The 21,494-nt window shown below is 48.6% G+C and overlaps 1 protein-coding gene across 1 annotated transcript in view; it reads right to left on the bottom strand.

Moving 5' to 3' along the window:
• The window catches only part of LOC138280279 (CD5 antigen-like), a 527,257-nt gene that overhangs the window by 450,761 nt on the left and 55,002 nt on the right, over positions 1-21,494 (bottom strand). The gene's annotated exons all lie outside the window — the stretch shown is intronic.

Raw genomic sequence — 21,494 nt, 5'->3', positions numbered from 1 at the left:
CTTCAACAAAGTAGACACGGCCATCACACCACACCTACAGAAAGCCATCAACATCTCCTTTGAAACTGCAAGATTCCCGGACAGCTGGAAACATGCCAAAATCAACGCCCTCCTCAAGAAACCAAAGGCGGACCCCAAGGACCTGAAAAACTTCCGGCCCATCTCTCTGCTCCCATTCCCGGCTAAGGTCATCGAGAAAATCGTCAACACTCAGCTCACTCGATACCTCGAAGACAACAGCATCCCCGGCCCCTCCCAGTCCAGCTTCAGACGCAACCACTGCACCAAAACCGCCCTCCTTGCCGTCACAGATGACATCAGAAGCCACCTCGACAATGGAGAAACATCAGCCCTCATCCTCCTAGACCTATCAGCCGCCTTTGACACCGTATGTCACCACACCCTAAAATCCTGCCTCCACACAGCAGGAATCCAGGACCAGGCCCTCGAATGGACCGCATCCTTCCTCACCGGCAGAACCCAAAGAGTCTGCCTCCCCCCCCATACCAATCTAAAGCCTCCAACATTATCTGCGGCGTACCACAGGGCTCATCCCTCAGCCCGACGCTGTTCAACATCTACATGGCCCCCCTCGCACAAGTGGCCCGGCAGCACAACCTCAACATCATCTCCTAAGCCGACGACACCCAACTCATCCTCTCCCTCACCAAGGACCCGCACACTGCCAAAACCAACCTCCACGAGGGACAAAAAGCCATCGCCGACTGGATGAGAGACAGTTGGCTAAAACTGAACTCTGACAAAACAGAGGTCCTCATCCTTGGGCGCACCCCCTCCGCCTGGGACAACTCACGGTGGCCGTCCACGCTGGGTCCCCCACCGAAGCCCACCGACAGCGCACGAAACCTAGGCTTCACCCTCGACTCCTCTCTCTCCATGTCAAAGCAGGTCAGCGCCATCTCCTCCTCCTGCTACACCACCCTCTGCATGCTTTGCAGAATTTACAAATGGATCCCAACAGAAACAAGAAAAACAGTAACCCAGGCCCTCGTCAGCAACAGACTTGACTACGGCAACGCCCTCTACACCGGTATCTCATCCAAACTCCTCCAACGCCTCCAACGCATCCAAAACGCCTCCGCCTGACTCATCCTCAGCATCCCTCACCACTGCCACATCACCCCCCACCTAAGAGACCTTCACTGGCTCCCCGTCAACAAGAGGATCACCTTCAAGCTCCTCACCCACGCACACAAGGCACTCCACAACACCAGACCATCATACCTGAACAACAGACTCAGCTTCTACACCCCCACCCGACATCTCCGCTCCGCTAACCTCGCCCTCGCCTCCGTCCCCAGCATCCGACGCAAATATTCCGGCGGCAGACCATTCCCGTACCTCACAGCCAAGACCTGGAACACCCTCCCACCAGTTCTTCGACAGACCCAGGACCTCCTTTCCTTCAGAAAACTCCTCAAGACTTGGCTCTTCGAGCAGTAGCAGCACCCCCCCCCAGTGCCTTGAAACCCTCACGGTATGTAGTGCGCTTTACAAATTAACTGATTGATTGATTGATTGAGCTTCTTCAGTGCCCAGACCACAGCGAATGCTTCTCTTTCAATGGCAGTCCACCTTTGTTCTCGTGATAAGAGCCTTCTGCTAATAAAGGCTACTCTTTGGTCTAGTCCCTCCTCATTCAGCTGTGCTAGAACCACCCCTATGCCATGCTCTGAATCGTCTGCCTGCACGATGAACTCCTTGGAGTAGTCAGGGGCCCTGAGCACGGGTGCCAGCGCCTTGAGAACCGCACAGGTGAGTGGCCATGATTTACAAAAACTGATTGATTGATTCATGGCTTCCTTTAGAGAGTCAAAGGCTTTCTGACAAGCCTATGTCCAATACACCAACCTAGGTTGCTTTTTGGAAGTAAGTTCTGTTAAGGGGGACACTATGGTGCCATAACCCTTAACAAACCTATGGTAGTATCCAGTGAGGCCTAGAAAGGCTCTCACTTCTGTTTGGGTTCTAGGTGGTTGTCAGGCCGTGATTGTCTCAAGCTTGGGCTGGAGCGGCTGCACCTTGCCACCACTTACTAGGTGTCCCAAGTACACCACAGAACCCTGTCCAATGTGGCGCTTACTGGCCTTGATTGTCAGGCCTGCTCCCCTGTCAGGGGAATGTCATGAGCCACGCCCAGTAGGAAGGCCTGGTAACACTGGGGGTCCACTAGCACACATGCTGCCACAGCCTCCAGTACCTTAGGCTCACTGTAAAGGAGATAATTCTCCCAATAGATAAGGTGATCACCAAAGGCTTTGCCTGCTGCTTGGGCTGAGGCCTGTTGCCTCAGACCCTCAAGAGTGGGGACCTCTTTCTGTGCATTGCAGAATTCTTCCCTGTTGGGCCCACCCTCAACTTGCCAGCCAGCAAGCTGAGGTAGGTCACCTAGGGCAGCAATATCCTCCCCGGTTGGCTCAAGGGCCTCCTCCTCAGGGACCCCGTCAACCACTGCTGGAACTTCTGGGAGTAGTTTCCTGTGCCTCTGGCCCCTCGCCTTGGCAGCTATCTGGGCCATTGTTCCAGGCTCCAGACTCCCTTGACTCCCCTCCCGGGCAGCCATGGACTCTGTGGTCATGCAGACCCACCCAGGCAATCCCAGCATCTCCAAGTGAGACCTTAGCTCAACTTTCCTCCAGGTAGTGTGCTCAAGGTTGTTGCCTAACAGACAACCTACATGATAGCAGGACTCAAAGCTACTTTCAGAGTACCAGAAACCCCCCCAACTCAAAGGGAACAGGAGCTACCAGTAGGTGGCTCTCACAATTGTCGGGGACAATGACTCAGGAATGTGTTCAATAGGATCTGCTCTGCTGACACCAGCTGACCCCTGACAGTAGTCATGCTGGCTCCTGTGTCACGCCGAGACTCCACCCGTTGTGCATTAATAGCGACCCACTGCCTACACTTGGAAATATTAGCTGGCATGTGGGCTTTTAGAACCATTTCTGCATCCCCCAGGGACACTAGGGTTACCTCGATCTGTTCTCCAAAACTAACTGTGACTACCTCCTCCCCGAGCGCTACACTAGCCAACCCAGGTGTCTTCCCCCCAGTGGGGGGCTGTGCCCTCTTGGGACATTTGGAGTCACCCTTAGAGTGACCATACTTAGTGCACTCTATGCATTGGTGTACAAACCTCCCTGTCTTACTGTCAAAGAACCCCTTTCTTTTAGACTCAGACTGGGACTGGTTACCACTATTCCCTTCGGAATTATTTCAGGGGCCTTTTGAGAACCCCCTATTTTCAAGTTTTTGTCTCCCCTCGTTCTTCTGTTGGGAACCCTGACCACCTTTGTGGGTGCCCCCCCCAGATACCTTTTTGCACACTCTCGTGCTACGCCAGAGGTCCGCCTCCTCAGCAAGCTTCCTATGATCAGTCAGCTTATTGTCAACTAGAAAAAAAAAAATAGCGGAGGACTCAAAAACTCTTTTTTAATTCATATTATAGTCATCATTGGGACCATCTGAGAGAATGGATTAAGTCAATGTATGATGAGAGAGAAAAAGACACATGAAGAGTTAAATACAAAAACAAATGGGTGTCAACATTCTCTTGATCGTTAACATCTTTAATGCTAATATATTTCTGTATATTAAAAAGCAGTATATTTTTCCAATTTGAAACTGCGAAAGGATTAATGTCCATTTATATAAAATTCCATTTGGCCGTGGAGCCCGGATTTTCAGTCTTTATAAATCCTCAACCAATGGAAGTAAGTTTGAGCCTGTACGATGTTTAGCCATGTCCATTCATATAAAATTCTGTTTGCCCGTGGAGCCCAGATGTTCAGTCTTTATAAATCCTCAATCAATGGAAGTAAATTTCAGCCTGTACGATATTTAGCTGACACGTGTTTCGTCCTATTCCTGGACTTTTCAAGGCTGATAAGATATCAATACCGAAAAAAGCAAAAAATATTCTGTCACCTATTACATATGCCCACGGACTCAAAGATACTTATTAAGAGCAACTAGTGTTTAATAGATTAACAACTATCAATGTCACCTTATACTCCAGTGTCCTATAATGTATCTTGTGTTCAAAATCACAGTACCAGACATATGTGAGAAAGACTTAAATGAAGAAACAATCCAACACCCATAAGTTCAATAAACAATTACAGAAAAGAGGAGATGCTCAGTGATCCTTTATAACATAGAATATACTTTGTTAATGTTGATGTGTAAAATTAGAGAATCAGAGTTGAGAAATAACCATAATGTCCCATAAGGTAGAATTTCTAAGTATACCTTATATTTTATTCATAATGAACTTCAAATTCCAAATCCACTAGAATCCAACTCTGTAAGATAGTGTCCAAAATTCGTAAAGTATCCCACATTTTACTGAAATTCTAAATATATGTCCACATATAGCACGTGAACCAACCTTGTCATTTTTTTTTTTTTTTTTTTTTACTCATTTACTTTTCAATATCCTGGTTTAGCTCGTTATTTATTGTTCAACCCTCATCAGGGATTCCAGACTCTATATAATGGTCCATATTAAGCGTGCATTATATTATGCATGTCTGAGCGAAATAAACAACACATATGATTTAATTAAATGTTGTGACAGAGGACCAAAAAATACGAATGCAGAATACAAAAAGGTTGATGATTAATTGTCAACATCAGGGCGTTGCGCGCTCTACGGGCGACTAGAATGCAAAAACCCAGCCTTTATACATGAGCGTAATTCATGCATTATGTTTATGTGCAGTTTATTAACCTTTTGCATTGCAGAGTTTAATCTTGAAGACTTCTATTACAGGTGCTTGCAAATACTGTTCATTTGCCAGGTATTGCTGCAGGCTTTCAGAGTGTGTCAGGGGTGGTCCCTTTCCAGGGCTTTCTAGAAGCTTTCCCAGCAGTATGACTCGGTGTGGTTTGTGGGCTGGGCTTGAATCTATATAAGGGAGCCAGCCCAGCTCCACGTGCTCACTATTCAGAGGTCCTGGTGCAGAGCAGCAGCAACTTCCTGAGCTCCTGTCCCGGAGGCCTACGTTGACTTTCCAGGCCTTGCCCTTCATTGTATTGGTGATCTTTGAACAGGGCGGTAAGATGGAGGTTGGGCTGGGACCCGGACCCCCCTTTCAACGGCATTCGAGTTTTGGGCCTAGTTCATAAAAATTCCTTGTGCGTGTGAATGTGCTCGTCTTGGCATTTGCATACTCGTGTTTTGAATCGGCAAGGTGCGCAATTCATTCTTGGCATTTAACCCTAGATATTCGGGTCGGCAATAGAATGCGCGACCATTTCTTGGCATTTGCATGTTGCCATATGAATCAGCAAGACGCGCGATTCATTCCTGGCTATTATCCCTTGATGTTCAGGTCAGTAACAGTGTGCGCAACAATTTCTTGGCATTTGCATGGTGGCATTCGAATCGGCAAGACACGTGATTCATTCCTGGAATTAATCCCTTGGTATTCAGATCGGCAGCATGCAAATAATTTTCATGGCATTTGCATCGTGTATTTTGAATCGGCAACAGTGTGCGCGATTCATTCCTGGCATTAAAACTTCTGACATTCAGTTCGGCAGTGTGTGCGATCATTCCTTGATTTTGTACCGTGTATTTTGAATCGGCAACAGCGAGCGCGATTCAGTCCTGGCATAAAACTCTTGGCTGTTTGATTGGCAGTGCGCATGATTATTTTGTGCCGTCTTTCCTGGTGTGTTTCAAAACGGCAGCAGATGCGCGATTCATTCCTGGTAGAGAATTCGAGTTTTCTAGATCGGCTGTGCGCCCGATCTTTTCTTGACGATGTGAATTTTGGTGCGCTGTGTTTTCAGAGGTGAACACATGTATTCCTGAACTTATGATTTCTTGATAACGCTTTATTTAAAGTGTGACATTTTCTTGCGCAGTCAAACTTTCAGTGTTGGTTCTGATGATTCAGGAATCCTACAGTCAGTCTGTGAATGTATGTGATAATGCAATGTTTATCCTGTAAAACTTATTTCAAGAAGGTTCTTGTATTATAAGCATAATATGATATTTTTCTAAGATGCTCATATGAACCTTTGTAATTATTCTATTCTTAATTTCCAGGTACCTAGATTCGTTGAGGCCTAGTCCTATTCATGTTCTAGGTTGTTCATGATTACAGTATAAGATTCTCTTAGAATCATAGGGGGTCATCACAACATTGGCGGTAAAAGGCGCTTACCACTGTGCAGAAGACCACCAACACACCGCCGCGGAAATCCGCCACAGCTATTATGACCCACATCTCGGAATACGACAAAATTCAGACACCCACACAAGTCCGCCACACCAAAGGTCAGTGATAAACTGGCGAAAACAAATCCTCCACCGTCACGCCAACAGAAACACGCCCATGCTATCACGACCCACGAATCCACGCGGCGGTCTTTCAACTGCGGTATTCCATTGGCGGTACACACCGCTGCGCTCAAAATACACACACATGTCCAAAACACCGCCACATTGGACAATTCCAAATACACACACATGATACACATACAAACACCACTCCCACACAATCAATACTATATAAAACACACACCCACATCACCCACAAACCCCAACGAACAAAAATGTTGACGAAGGCCAGAGAGACTGCACAGCATAGACAACGCCACCACACAGAGGCACACAACACCATCACCCACACAACATCCACGCACAAAACACCACACACCACTACACATCACCACACTCATCACCACATACACCACCCCACACATCATCTACACCACCCCATGGCACGGCAAAGACACCCCAGGTTCTCGGAGGAGGAGCTCAGGGTCATGGTGGAGGAAATCGTACGGGTAGAGCCACAGCTATTTGGAGCACAGGTGCAGCACACCTCCATAGCTAGGAAGATGGAGCTATGGCGAAGAATAGTCGACAGGGTCAACGCAGTGGGACAACACCCAAGAAATCGGGAGGACATCAGGAAGAGGTGGAACGACCTACGGGGGAAGGTGCGTTCCGTGGTCTCCAGGCACAACATCGTGGTACAGCGGACTAGCGGCGGACCCCCACCTCCTCCCCCACAACTAACGACATGGGAGGAGCAGGTCTTGACCATTATGCATCCTGAGGGCCCCGGAGGAGTCGGTGGAGGAATGGACTCTGGTAAGTCAAATCTTAACTATAATATCCCCCACCCTACCTGCATGCTATCACAGACCCCACCCTCACCCCCTCCCCTATCACTCCAACTCCTCACATATGTACTACTAACACAAACCACCCATCCCAACACCAAGCCCTGCATGACACAACAAAGCATGGGCACCCATCACTAAAGCATGTCCACTGCACATACCCATAACACCCCCCTCAACCATCATCACACAAGCCCCCACACAGGAATGCTAGCACCGGGGTACACAATCACCCACCCATTGCACACCATGACACACACACATGCAATAATCATGCTTTTACACCCCTGCAGGACCACTACCCAACGTCACCAGACAGGAGGGTCCAGACATCTCTACCCCACCCACAGAAGAGGCCCACAGTGATGACAGCAGCTCTGGTCAACTGGATCCAGATGACCAGCCCGGACCATCGTGGGCCTCGGGACAGTCAGTTCCCCTCGCACAGGCACAGCCCACCACAGACCTGCCACCCTCTGGTAACACCAGCACAGCACCCACCCAGCGGGCCCATACCTCCGTCCCCAGGACATGTCAATCAGCTGTGTGCCCACCACTACAGGGAACCCAGGATAACCCACCACCCCAACAACAACAGGGACCTGGGGGCAGTGGCAGTGGGCACACGGTCCAGGGGACGGAGGCACAGGAACACAGGGGAACTGGGAGGGCTGCTGTGCGACAGGGGGCAGACAGGCCAAGGGAACCCACTCTCCACGAGGCCCTCTCCTCCATCATGGGAGCCTACCACCACTCCCAGGAGACGATGGCTACGGTCCTGCCCAAGTTTCAGGAGACTCAGCGCCTGCAGGAGGAACAGTATTTGGGGTTCAGGGAGGAACTCAGAACCATCAGCTCCGCCCTGGGCACCATCGTAGGGGTGGTGAAGAAGATACTTAACACCAGGAGGGACACCGTGGCACTCCAAGGGGCCCCTGACACTAGCATGGACGATGGACTGCCCACCACCTCCGCCGGCGCTAGTGGACAGGAGGCACCGCCACAGGACCACCACACCAGCACCCCACCCCCTGCAGATGGAGAACCACCCCGCAAGCGGTCCCTGAGATCCAGGAACAGGACAGAGCACGATACCAAGACCCCCGCCAAAAAATGAGACCACCCTGATTGTCATCCCACTGTCCCACTTTGTAACCCTGTCCATAGTGGAACTGCCCCAACTCCACTATCTATGCCCATATGGGCAGTGCACCTGTGAGACTAATAGACTGGACTCTGCTATGGAAATTCCTCCACCATCACCTCTCCCCATTTTACAACCCCCCTCCAATATTTAGCATTTCAATAAACACCCTTGAACCACAAAACAATCTGGAGTCAGTCTGTGATTTTGAAAATGTGTATTAGCAATGACTGTGACAAAATGCGTTCTTAAATGTAATGTCAATGTCAACATACCTATGTCACACATCACAAGTCCATGAGGAATCTAAGCAGATGACACACGTTGGTAACCGCACCTGTGAACCTGTAAGGGAAATGTACAACTCAGTTACTTTATACTGGTTGAAATTGACAGACAGGATAGAGTTACAAGTGTGAAAGTACTTGTGGTAGGCAGGAATGTGTTCTCACCTGTGTGTCACTGGAAATATTGCTGGATAACTGAGTCCCTGTTGTCAATGTCTTCTTCCTCTGCTTCCTCCTCATCACTGTCCACAGGCTCCACAGCTGCCACAACACCGTCATTTGGACCATCCTCCTGCAGAAAAGGCACCTGGAGTGTGAAGCATACAGCAGGCGATGATGATCTGGCACACCTTCCTTGGTGAGTAGAATAGGGAACCACCTGTCATATGGAGGCACCTGAACCTGGCCTTCAGGAGGCCGAAGGTGCGTTCAATCACCCTCCTAGTCCATGGGCCTCATTGCAGCGTTCCTCTGCCCTGGTCCTGGGATTCCTCACTGGGGTCAGTAGCCATGACAGGTTGGGGTAACCAGAGTCCCCTAATAGCCACACACGGTGCCTCTGGAGTTGACCCATCACATAAGGGATGCTGCTATTCTGCAGGATTTATGCGTCATGCACTGAGCCAGGGAACATAGCATTTACCTGGGAGATGTACTGGTCTGCCAAACATACCATCTGTACATTCATCGAATGATAACTCTTCCGGTTCCTGTACACCGGTTCACTCCTGTGGGGGGGGACCAGAGCTACATGGGTCCCATCAATGGCACCTATGATGTTGGGATGTTATGATGTCCAAGGGCATAGAAGTCACCTTTAGCTGTAGCCAAATCCTCCACCTGAGGGAAAACGATGTAGCTCCTCATGTGTTTCAGCAGGGCAGACAACACTCTGGACAACACGTTGGAAAACATCTGTGTGCCATGGCCACTGTTGTTTGAAATGACCCCCTTGCAAGGAAAAGGAGCACTGATAGCACCTGCACTTGACGGGGGATCCCTGTGGGATGGCAAGTAGCTGACATCAGGTCAGGCTCCAACTGGGTACACAGCTCCTGGATTGTGGCACGGTCAAACCTGTAGGTGATGATGAAATGTCGCTCCTCCATTGTCAACAGGTCCACCAGCGGTCGGTACACTGGAGGATTCCGCCATCTCCTCACATGTCCCAGCTGACGGTGCCTAGGAAGGACAACAGCGACCACAGAGTCAAACAACTCAGAGGTATGTACCCACAGTGTACACAGAACACGAAACAAAATCCAAAAAGTTGTCTGTATTTGTGTTGAGTCCTGGCCTAGGTATGTGTGACGCAGTTGAAAATGAAGCCATGTGGGCCCCTGAAATGGCGGCTGCCTGACCTCTAAACTGGGACAATGGGATGTGAGGTAACTGCGCTGGCGTTGTACACCGTCGCGGTAGGCGGTCGAAGACCGCAGCGCAATGCTGCATTGGTTAACATTGGACCCTATGGGTCCCAGGAGCCAATGAGGAAGTGCGCCGGCGGTGATGATACGCACCGCCGCAGACGTGACAGTCGCGGACGTGACCGCCATTTGTGGTGGCGGTAAAATCTGTGCCCCCCACTTCTACAGGTACAGCTGCCACCCCCCCACCGGCATCGCCCTCCCAGCAGCCCCTCAGCCTTCGCCCCGTGCCCACTCACCCAGGAGGGTGTGCATCACCTTCGCCCCAGGCACCTCAGCCCCTGCCCCTGTCACCTCTGCTGCCCTCAGTGAGGAGGCCATTGACCTCCTCAGGTCCCTCACTGTTGGGCAGTCTACCATTTTTAATGCCATCCAGGGTGTAGAAAGAGAATTGCAACACACAAATGCATTCCTGGAGAGCATTCATTCTGGTCAGGCTGCCCTTCATCGAACCCTTCAATCTCTGGCCTCAGCACTGATGGCAGCCATTGTCCCTGTCTCTAGCCTCCCCCTCCAACTTCCTCCACCCAGACCCAATCCCCTGTAACCCAGCCTGTCCCAAGCACACCATCAGACCAGCCTGCACACACATCAACACACAAGGGAGCTCAGGCAAACATAAGCACCACACATCCCACAGGCACTCACACAAGCATCACACACATACAGACACAGCAACATCCACTGCCTCCACTGTGTCCCCCTCCTCGTCGTCTCCCTCCTCCCTCCCAGTCTCGTCTACACTCTCACCTGCATGCACTACCACAACAGCCACTAGGTCCCGCACAAGCACACTACCACCACACCCCGCTCACCTGCACTCACCACCCCCACTACCATTTACACGTCCCCTGTGTCCTCTCCCAGTGTGTCTGTGACGCCCCCTCCCATAGTACACAAAGGCAGGCACACACCCACCCAACAGCCATCCACCTCACGACAGCCTCCAGCGCATGCACCTGCACCCAAAGCCACAAATGTTACACCTCCTACAACCACCTCCTCTTCCTCCACTCCCAGACCCCCTCCAGCTACCCGTCCCAGTGTTCCTAAGAAACTTTTCCTGAGCAAGCTTGACCTTCTCCCCCCCCTCCAATTCATAGGTCCTGTACTAGCACCTCAGCCAAAAAATCGCCGGTACCAGTGGTGCCTGTTAGAGGTATGTGGAGTGCACCGGGCACCAGAGCATCCAGTGTGACACAGAGCCACAGCACAGCCAGTCCCCCCCCTGTGAACACCAGAAGTTGGACAGTGCCCGACGGGAGAGGGTGAAGACTCCAGCAGGCAAAGCCGCTCACAAGGGTCCCGGGGGGAGTGTCCACTCAGCTGTGACTCCTCCTAAGGCGGCTAAGGAGCAGAAGAAATCGCCAAAGTCTGGGAAGAGCAGCACGGCGGAGAAGACCGTCATCATCCCCGCTGCCCAGGAGGCCACCGGCAGCCACATCGTCAGTGGCCAAGAGGCCACTGCCAGAGTCAGTGCCCAGGAGCGCCCCGGCAGCCACAGCCCCGCTGGGCAATGAAGGACCACCATGGCAAGCACCGCTGAACAGGGCACAGACTGCCATGGCAAGCACCGCTGAACAGGCCAAGCACCGCTGAACAGGGCACAGACCGCCATGGCAAGCACCGCTGAACAGGGCACAGACCGCCATGGCAAGCACCGCTGAACAGGGCAAGCACCACTGAACAGGGCACAGACCGCCATGGCAAGCACCGCTGAACAGGGCAAGCACCGCCAACTCAAGCACCGCTAGCCCATGTGCGGCAGGGACAGTGACGGAACTGGGACCGTCACGGGAGAGTGATGCACTCTAGGCACCAGTCCCCCTCCAGAACCAGTGGAGAACAGCATCCACTCTGTCTGACCTTACCAGGATGAAGCACTCTGGGCACCAGTCCCCCTCCAGAACCAGTGGAGAACAGCATCCACTCCGTCTGACCTGCACAGGATGAATCACTCTGGGCACCATTCGCCCTCCAGAACCAGTGGAGACGGTTATCCACTTGAGAGACTGTGGCTTTGCACTCCCCAGGATTGAACAGTGGGCAAACCACCCACTGTAGAGACTTGAGAGACTGTGGCTTTGCACTCCCCAGGATATGGCAGTGGGCAAACCACCCACTGTAGAGACTTGAGAGACTGTGGCTTTGCACTCCCCAGGATTGAACAGTGGGCAAACCACCCACTGTAGAGACTTGAGAGACTGTGGCTTTGCACTTCCCAGGATATGCCAGTGGGCAAACCACCCACTGTAGAGACTTGAGAGACTGTGGCTTTGCACTCCCCAGGATATGGCAGTGGGCAAACCACCCACTGTAGAGACTTGAGAGACTGTGGCTTTGCGCTCCCCAGGATTGAACAGTGGGCAAACCACCCACTGTAGAGACTTGAGAGACTGTGGCTTTGCACTCCCCAGGATATGGCAGTGGGCAAACCACCCACCGTAGAGACTTGAGAGACTGTGGCTTTGCACTCCCCAGGATATGGCAGTGGGAAAACCACCCACTGTAGAGACTTGAGAGACTGTGGCTTTGCACTCCCCAGGATTGAACAGTGGGCAAACCACCCACTGTAGAGATTTGAGAGACTGTGGCTTTGCACTCCTCAGGATACATCAATGGGCATGGAGCCCCCTCGTGGATCTGCCGTTGTGCACTCATCCGGCTGAGGTGCCACCCCTTCCCTGCCCCCTGAGGTGCCTGTTGTATTTCTATCTGATGCCCCAGCAGTGTTCTCTCCGTTTTGATCAGGTGTCTGATGTGGGCCTCGCCCATGCATTTTGGGCCCAGTGGTCCACGGACATTGAATGGTGCATTGCCTGCACTACTAATCGTGATGTATATTTTGTTGAATGTGTCTATTGATCTGTATATATTTGGTTACTGTATTTTGATATATTACAATGGTTGCACTCATTTCCTTTTGTCTTTGCATTCTTCCAGGGGGTTTGGGAATTGTTACTGTAATGTTTGGATATGCATTGGTGTGAGTGTTGTAGTGGGTGAGGGTCGGGTGTTGCGTGTGTGTGTCCCTGACTTTTCCCTCCCCCTCCCCTATGTCGTAGGTGTAGTACTCACCGTTGTCTTCGGCGCCGATGTTGATGATGGTCGTACAGGTGCAGGAAGACTATTGCAGGGAGTATTTGGAGTTCCGGCTCCATGGTGTCCTGATTCCTCATGGGATGTGTAGAGGTGAGCGTTTTCCCTTTGAAATGTCTGTTTCTGCCGTGTTTTTATCCACAGTGAATCCGCCCCGGAAAAGGTGGCGGATTGGTAGGTTGTGATACTGTGGGCGGTACTTTGTCTTCCGCCTGTCTGTTGCTGGTGACCGCCGCGCTGTTTGTCTGTACCGCCGTGGCGGTCGGAGTGTTAAAGTGGCTGTCTTTGTTGCCGGTTTCCGCCACGGTCATAATTCCCAATTTTTTTCCACCGTCCTGTTTGCGGTCTTACCGCCGCTTTAACACCGTCCGCCAGGGTTGTAATGACCCCCATAGTCTTTTGATGTTCACTGTGATTTTATCTTGCCATTGTGTTTTGTTTAACTCTTGCTTCTTGCAGGTCTCCTTCCCAGCTGTTCCCTACCTAATCCCCGGTTACCCTACTAGGACTCTCTCAGACTCTGTGGCATTTTTGGATACTGAAGTTTGGAGCTGCCTAGGGGTGGACATGTTGGGAGCATGCGCAGGCCCTGAGGATCTGGTCTCCCTGACATTAATGCCGTATTTGGCTATATTATGATCAATCAAACCCTGCCCATACTATATCGCTTTATCCACTGTCTCTAATTTTATTTCAAAATTGTAAAGATACAAAATCATATCATTACACGTTCATCAATATCTAATACAGATTTTTACTATAGACAATGCCTATTATGTCACTTCCCATCGTGTGATAAAGCTCATATCAATTTAGCATGCCAATATCTATATATCACCTTTCATAATTTGTCCTTAGAAAGCCAGTCAACTTCAAATAATTCTATTGACTCACAAGTTAAAATGAAGTATGGTTACTTAATGGTGATGATCAAAGAAACGGGTAGACAATGGTTCGTCATATTTGTCTCATATTATTTGAAAAAATCTAACTAGACAATCTATTTATCCAAAAATGAACTCAACGTCCTGGCAATTAATTTGCATTGTTATCTCATTGTTCTTACCTCTAACTTGTCCGAGACCTCATAGACGGCGTTCAATATATGTGATCAAACCCAGATAGGTAAAGAGGAACAATTTTAAAAGACCCGCTGACCAATCCACACACAGTCTGTATAATACCATGTGGGTACAAAAAACGAACATTGTTTACATTATCACGGCTGCCATTTTGTAAAAGGCAAATTTTCATGTACAGATGTTTTATAACACGAAAACCTTTGCGGAACACAAAAATTATTCTTATATTGTCATCCGCACTCTTTTTCAAAATAGAATTATATGGCTACATCGATAATTATAATTTCAAATTACAAAGCGTTTTTTATGAGTTATCTTGGTTCCACAATTCCCTCGTAGTATATGAGAATCCAACCCCAGCATGACAACTACCAATCACAGTGAGACAAATGTACTTAGTTCCGATTTCTACCTATAATGTCGAAATCGCCATACAAACTCGTTTGCCACGGACTAGTCAGTCATAAAAACCATTGCAAACATTTGAATCATGAAACGTACGCCATCTTAGGTGAGGCCATCCTCTGTTAATATGCATATTTCAGCATTTTGTTACAAGCCAATTGATCCAATAATGTGTACATTTAGGGGCTCCATTTTAGAAAGCATATTATAAATCTCTCTCAGTTTTCATAAGTGTACATGTTATTTCCGCATATAACTTCCATTTTTGGAATCATTATGCTGTGTTATTTTTAACCCGCAAATATCTCGTATTATGCGACCATATAAACAAAAGCGAGACATCAGACAAAATACCATGACCCAATATTAATTTGCTTGAATTGTTATGTATATCCTAGATGTAAATTAAGACACATGCCGTTATTCCTCCCAAATGTAACCATTCCATCCAGTGTTCAGAAGATTGTATCCTATAGTCGAAAAGCACATTGGAAGAAGCGGTAGACTCATAGCAATCACAATGTGTGCATTTCATCCAGCATGTCACACAACCTATATCTTAACCCCATATACATGATCAATAGTTAAAATACAAACTCCTAAATCTATGTAGAATGTATTTAAAGAAAGAATAGGTGAGGAAGAAATATAATTTAATACTGGGTCATGGTATTTTGTCTGATGTCTCGCTTTTATTTATAAGGTTGCGTAATACGAGATATTTGTTGGTTAAAAATAACACAGCATTATGAGTCAAAAAATGGAGGTTATATGCTTATAAATAACATGTGCCCTTATGAAAACTGACAGAGATTTATAATATGCTTTTTAAAACAGAGCGCCTAAATGTACACATTATTATTGGATCAATTATCTTGTAACGAAATGCTGAAATATGCATATTAACAGAGGATGGCCTCACCTAAGATGGCGTACGTTTCACGATTCAAATGTTTCCAATGGTTTTTATGGCTGACTAGTCTGTGACAAACGAGTTTGTATGGCGATTTCGACATTATAGGGAGAAATCGGAACTAAGTACATTTGTCTCACTGTGATTGGTAGTTGTCATGCTGGGGTTGGATTCTCGTATACTACGAGGGAATTGTGGAACCAAGATAACTTAAAAAAAACACTTTGTAATTTGAAATTATAATTGTCGATATAGCCATATAATTCTATTTTGAAAAAGAGTGCGGATGACAATATAAGAATTATTTTTGTTGGGTTTTTGTGTTATAAAACATCTGTACATGAAAATTTGCCTCTTACAAAATGGCCGCCGTGATAATGTAAACAATGTTCGGTTTTTGTACCCATGTGGTATTATACAGATTGCATGTGGATTGGTCAGCAGGTCTTTTAAAATTGTTCGTCTTTGCCTATTTGGGTTTGATCACATATATTGAGCGCCGTCTATGATGTCTCAGACAAGTTAGAGGTAAGAACAATGAGATAACAATGCAAATGAATTGCTAGGAAGTTGAGTTCATTTTTGGATAAATAGATTGTTTTAGGAGGCTGGACTGGCTTGTAGTGGGTACCAAGGGGTACTTACACCTTGCACCAGGCCCAGGTATCCCTTAATAGTGTAGAGGGGTGTCTAGCAGCTTAGGCTGATAGAAAAGGCAGCATAGCAGAGCAGCTTAGGCAGAACTAGGAGACGAGTGAAGCTCCTACAGTACCACTAGTGTCATATGCACAGTATCATAAGAAAACACAATACACAGATATACTAAAAATAAAGGTACTTTATTTTTATGACAATATGCCAAAGTATCTCAGTGAGTAGCCTCAGTATGAGGATAGCAAATATACACAAGATATATGTACACAATACCAAAATATGCAGTAATAGCAATAGAAAACAGTGCAAACAATGTATAGTCACAATAGAATGCAATGGGGGCACATAGGGATAGGGGCAACACAAACCATATACTCTAGAAGTGGAATGCGAACCACGAATGGACCCCAAACCTATGTGACCTTGTAGAGGGTCGCTGGGACTGTAAGAAAACAGTGAGGGTTAGAAAAATAGACCACCCCAAGACCCTAAAAAGTGGGTTCAAAGTGCACCTAAGTTCCCCAAAGAGCACAGAAGTAGTGATAGGGGAATTCTGCAAGGAAGACCAACTCCAGCAATGCAACAACCATGGATTTCCTGACAAGAGTACCTGTGGAACAAGGGGACCAAGTCCAAGAGTCACGATCAAGTCGGGAGTGGGCAGATGCCCAGGAAATGCCAGCGGTGAGTGCAAAGAAGCTGCCACAGGATGGTAGAAGCTGTGGATTGTGCAAGAACGACAAGGGCTAGAAACTTCTCCTTTGGAGGATGGATGTGCCACATCGTGAAGAGTCGTGCAGAGGTGTTTCCGTGCAGAAAGACCGCAAACAAGCCTTGCTAGCTGCAAGGGCCGCCGATAGGGTTTTTGGATGCTGCTGTGGCCCAGGAGGGACCAGGATGTCGGCAATTGCGTGAGGAGACAGAAGGGGCATCCAGCAAGACAAAGAGCCCACTCAGAAGCAAGCAGCACCCGCAGAAGTGCTGAAACAGGCACTACGAAGTGGAATGAACCGGAGCTTACCCGAAGTCACAAAGGAGGGTCCCACGACGCCGGAGGAAAACTCAGGAGGTCGTGCACTGCAGGTTAGAGTGCCGGGCACCCAGGCTTGGCTGTGCACAAAGGGACTCCTGGAACAAAGCACAGGAGCCGGAGCAGCTGCAAAACATGCGGTTCCCAGCAATGCAGTCTAGCGTGGGGAGGAAAGGACTTACCTCCACCAAACTGGGACTGAAGAGTCACTGGACTGTGGGAGTCACTTGGACCGAGTTGCTGAGTTCAAGGGACCTCGCTCGTCGTGCTGAGAGGAGACCCAGAGGACCGGTGAAGCAGTTCTTTGGTGCCTGCAGTTGCAGGGGGAAGATTCCGTCGACCCACAGGAGATTTCTTCAGAGCTTCTAGTGCAGAGAGAAGGCAGACTACCCCCACAGCATGCACCACCAGGAAAACAGTCGAGAAGGCAGCAGGATCAGCGTTACAAGGTCGCAGTAGTCGTCTTTGCTACTTTGTTGCAGTTTTGCAGGCTTCCAGCGCGGTCAGCAGTCGATTCCTTGGCAGAAGGTGAAGAGAGAGATGCAGAGGAACTCTAATGAGCTCTTGCATTCGTTATCTAAGGAATTCCCCAAAGCAGAGACCCTAAATAGCCAGAAAAGGAGGTTTGGCTACCTAGGAGAGAGGATAGGCTAGCAACACCAGAAGGAGCCTATCAGAAGGAGTCTCTGATGTCACCTGCTGGCACTGGCCACTCAGAGCAGTCCAGTGTGCCAGCAGCACCTCTGTTTCCAAGGTGGCAGAGGTCTGGAGCACACTGGAGGAGCTCTGGGCACCTCCCAGGGGAGGTGCAGGTCAGGGGAGTGGTCACTCCCCTTTCCTTTGTCCAGTTTCGCGCCAGAGCAGGGCTGGGGGATCCCTGAACCGGTGTAGACTGGCTTATGCAGAGATGGGCACCATCTGGTCCCATCAAAGCATTTCCAGAGGCTGGGGGAGGCTACTCCTTCCCAGCCCTGACACCATTTTCCAAAGGGAGAGGGTGTAACACCCTCTCTCTGAGGAAGTCCTTTGTTCTGCCATCCTGGGACAAGCCTGGCTGGACCCTAGGAGGGCAGAAACCTGTCTGAGGGGTTGGCAGCAGCAGCAGCTGCAGTGAAACCCCTGAAAAGGCAGTTTGGCTGTACCCGGGTCTGAGCTACAGACACGTGGGATCATGGGATTGTACCAACAATGCCAGGATGGCATAGAGGGGGCAATTCCATGATCTTAGACATGTTACATGGCCATATTCGGAGTTACCATTGTGAAGGTACACATAGGTAGTGACCTATGTGTAGTGCACGCGTGTAATGGTGTCCCCGCACTCACAAAGTCCGAGGAATTTGCCCTGAACGATGTGGGGGCACTCTGGCTAGTGCCAGGGTGCCCTCACACTAAGTAACTTAGCACCCAACCTTTACTAAGTAAAGGTTAGACATATGGGTGACTTATAAGTTACATAAGTGCAGTGAAAATGGCTTTGAAATAACGTGGACGTTATTTCACTCAGGCTGCAGTGGCAGGCCTGTGTAAGAATTGTCAGAGCTCCCTATGGGTGGCAAAAGAAATGCTGCAGCCCATAGGGATCTCCTGGAACCCCAATACCCTGGGTACCTCAGTACCATATACTAGGGAATTATAAGGGTGTTCCAGTATGCCAATGTGAATTGGTAAAATGGTCACTAGCCTGTTAGTGACAATTTGTAAAGAGAGAGCATAACCACTGAGGTTCTGGTTAGCAGAGCCTCAGTGAGACAGTTAGGCATCACACAGGGAACACATACATATAGGTCACAAACTTATGAGCACTGGGGTCCTGGCTAGCAGGGTCCCAGTGACACATAACAAACATACTGAAAACATAGGGTTTTCACTATGAGCACTGGGCCCTGGCTGGCAGGATCCCAGTGAGACAGCGAAAACACCCTGACATACACTCACAAACAGGCCAAAAGTGGGGGTAATAAGGCTAGAAAGAGGCTACTTTCTCACACAACCCCCCCCCCCCCCCAAACGAAGGACAATAAGGCTAACCTTGGCCAGTTGAGACTTTATTGTCTAAGTGGTGATAAGTAGAGAGTAGCTCTGCAATAGACTGGTTACTCCCTGTATCATCCACTATATGGTTATTTCCCTGTGGGGATGTAAACCACCCTGTTTGAAGTTTTTTAGCTAAGCAACAATGTGAAGATGTATTTTCAGAGTTTCTATCAGTAAGTTTTAGTTTAGAACAGTGGGAATTGTCCACTGAACCTATTTGTAGTGATGGAAATGCCAGACAGGGATGCTGTCTCAGTAAAGCCATAGCTGGGCAAAAACTTTGTCCATATGGCTGGAAGAGGGAACATGGATGCTGTTTCTCTTTAGTTGGAGCAGGGCAGGGATGCTGTCCTATGAGCTCCACACTAGGGCAGGGATGCTGTCCTAAGTGTTGTGAGGTAGTGCAGGGTTTCTGCACTAAAGTTTCTCTGGGAGGGTTGGAGGGATGCTCCATGTTAACTAAAATGGTGTTCTTTTTCTCACCAATGTTAGTTATCCCACAGAGAGGTACTTCCACCTCAGGGAGTACAGTTTTGCCAACTGATGATTCCCTTGGAACAGGTGCCACCCCAGGAGAGGTTTCTCCCACCACAGGAATGGTATCCTGAATGGTAGGGTGGTTAGGGGATACTGTGATACCCCTTTTACCTGTTGTTGGAGAGGGATCCTGAGTTTTCAGGCCTTCTCTCCTTTGGTTTTTCATTTCAGTAGAAATGAGAGGGAACAATTCCTCTGGGATGCCCAGCATGGCTGCATGGGCATAAAACTCTACAACAGCCCAACCTGAGGCCTCTAGGTCATTACCTAAGAGACAGTCTACAGGTAAGCTAGGTGATACCACCACCTGCTTAGGGCCAGTAACTCCACCCCAACTAAACTGAATTATAGCTAAGGGAAGAAACTTAGTGGAGTTATGGACATCAATAATCCTATATTGTTGTCCAATGATGTGTTGATCAGGGTGCACTATGTTTTCAGTCACCAAAGTGATACTGGCACCTGTGTCCCTGTAGGCCAAGGCCTCAACACCATTTATTGAAACTGTCTGCCTGTACTTATCCATTGTAAGGGGACAAGCAGCCAGTGTGGCAAGGCCAATGCCACTAGGTGTGACAGAAACTGTCTTGGGTGTGACTACCCCAGTTTCTACTATGGACCCATAAGTGAACCTAACTACACCCTTAACTTGACTGTTGCCAGCAGTCCCACCACTAGTACCACCACTGCTAGGGGCACTAGAGCTTGATGTATTAGTGGTGGTAGGCTCAGGGGCTTTACCTGGACAGGACTTATCCCCTGGCGTATGGCATCTGTTTTTACACACAAAGCACCAAGGCTTTTTAATGTATGTGGGTTGAGAAGAAGAGGAAGAATTTGTTTTATCCCCACCCTCTGAAGAGTGTTTAAGATTTGAAGAAGGATCTTTGGTTTTACCCTTATCCCCATGCTTATCTTGAGATTTTTCACCATCTTTCTTCTTATTGCCATCTTTGTCACCCCCTGTATGAACTTTTCTGTTCACCCTTGTTCTGACCCATTTGTCTGCCTTCTTTCCCAATTCTTTGGGAGAGGTCAGATCAGAGTCCACCAAGTACTGGTGCAACAAATCAGACACACAATTATTAAGAATGTGCTCTTTCAGGATCACGTTATACAGGCTGTCATAATCAGTAACTTTACTGCCATGTAACCACCCCTCCAAGGCCTTCACTGAATGGTCAACAAAATCAACCCAGTCTTGTGAAGACTCCTTTTTGGTCTCTTTGAACTTTATCCTGTATTGTTCAGTGGTTAAGCCATAACCATCCAGGAGTGCATTCTTAAGAACTGTAAAATTATTGGCATCACTTTCTTTCACAGTAAGGAGCCTATCCCTACCTTTTCCACTAAATGATAGCCATAGGATAGCAGCCCACTGCCTTTGAGGGACATCCTGTACAACACAGGCCCTCTCAAGTGCAGCAAACCACTTGTTAAAGTCATCCCCCTCCTTATAAGGGGGAACTATCTTGTGCAGATTCCTTGAATCATGCTCTCTTGCAGGATGACTATGGGGAATACTGCTGCTGCCACCATGGGTTTCTAAACCCAGTTTCTGTCTTTCCTTCTCTACTTCTAAGGATTGTCTATCTAAATCCAGCTGTTGTTGTTTAAGCTTCAGTCTGGATTGCTCCACTCTCAATCTATTGAGCTCCCTTTCTAACATTCTTTCATCAGGGTGGGTGGGAGGGACATTCCTAGACGCAGAA

This window comes from Pleurodeles waltl, unplaced genomic scaffold (genome assembly GCF_031143425.1).
Source record: "Pleurodeles waltl isolate 20211129_DDA unplaced genomic scaffold, aPleWal1.hap1.20221129 scaffold_71, whole genome shotgun sequence".
Classification (NCBI taxonomy): Eukaryota; Metazoa; Chordata; class Amphibia; order Caudata; family Salamandridae; genus Pleurodeles; species Pleurodeles waltl.
This window is presented reverse-complemented; position numbering and strand designations above follow the sequence as displayed.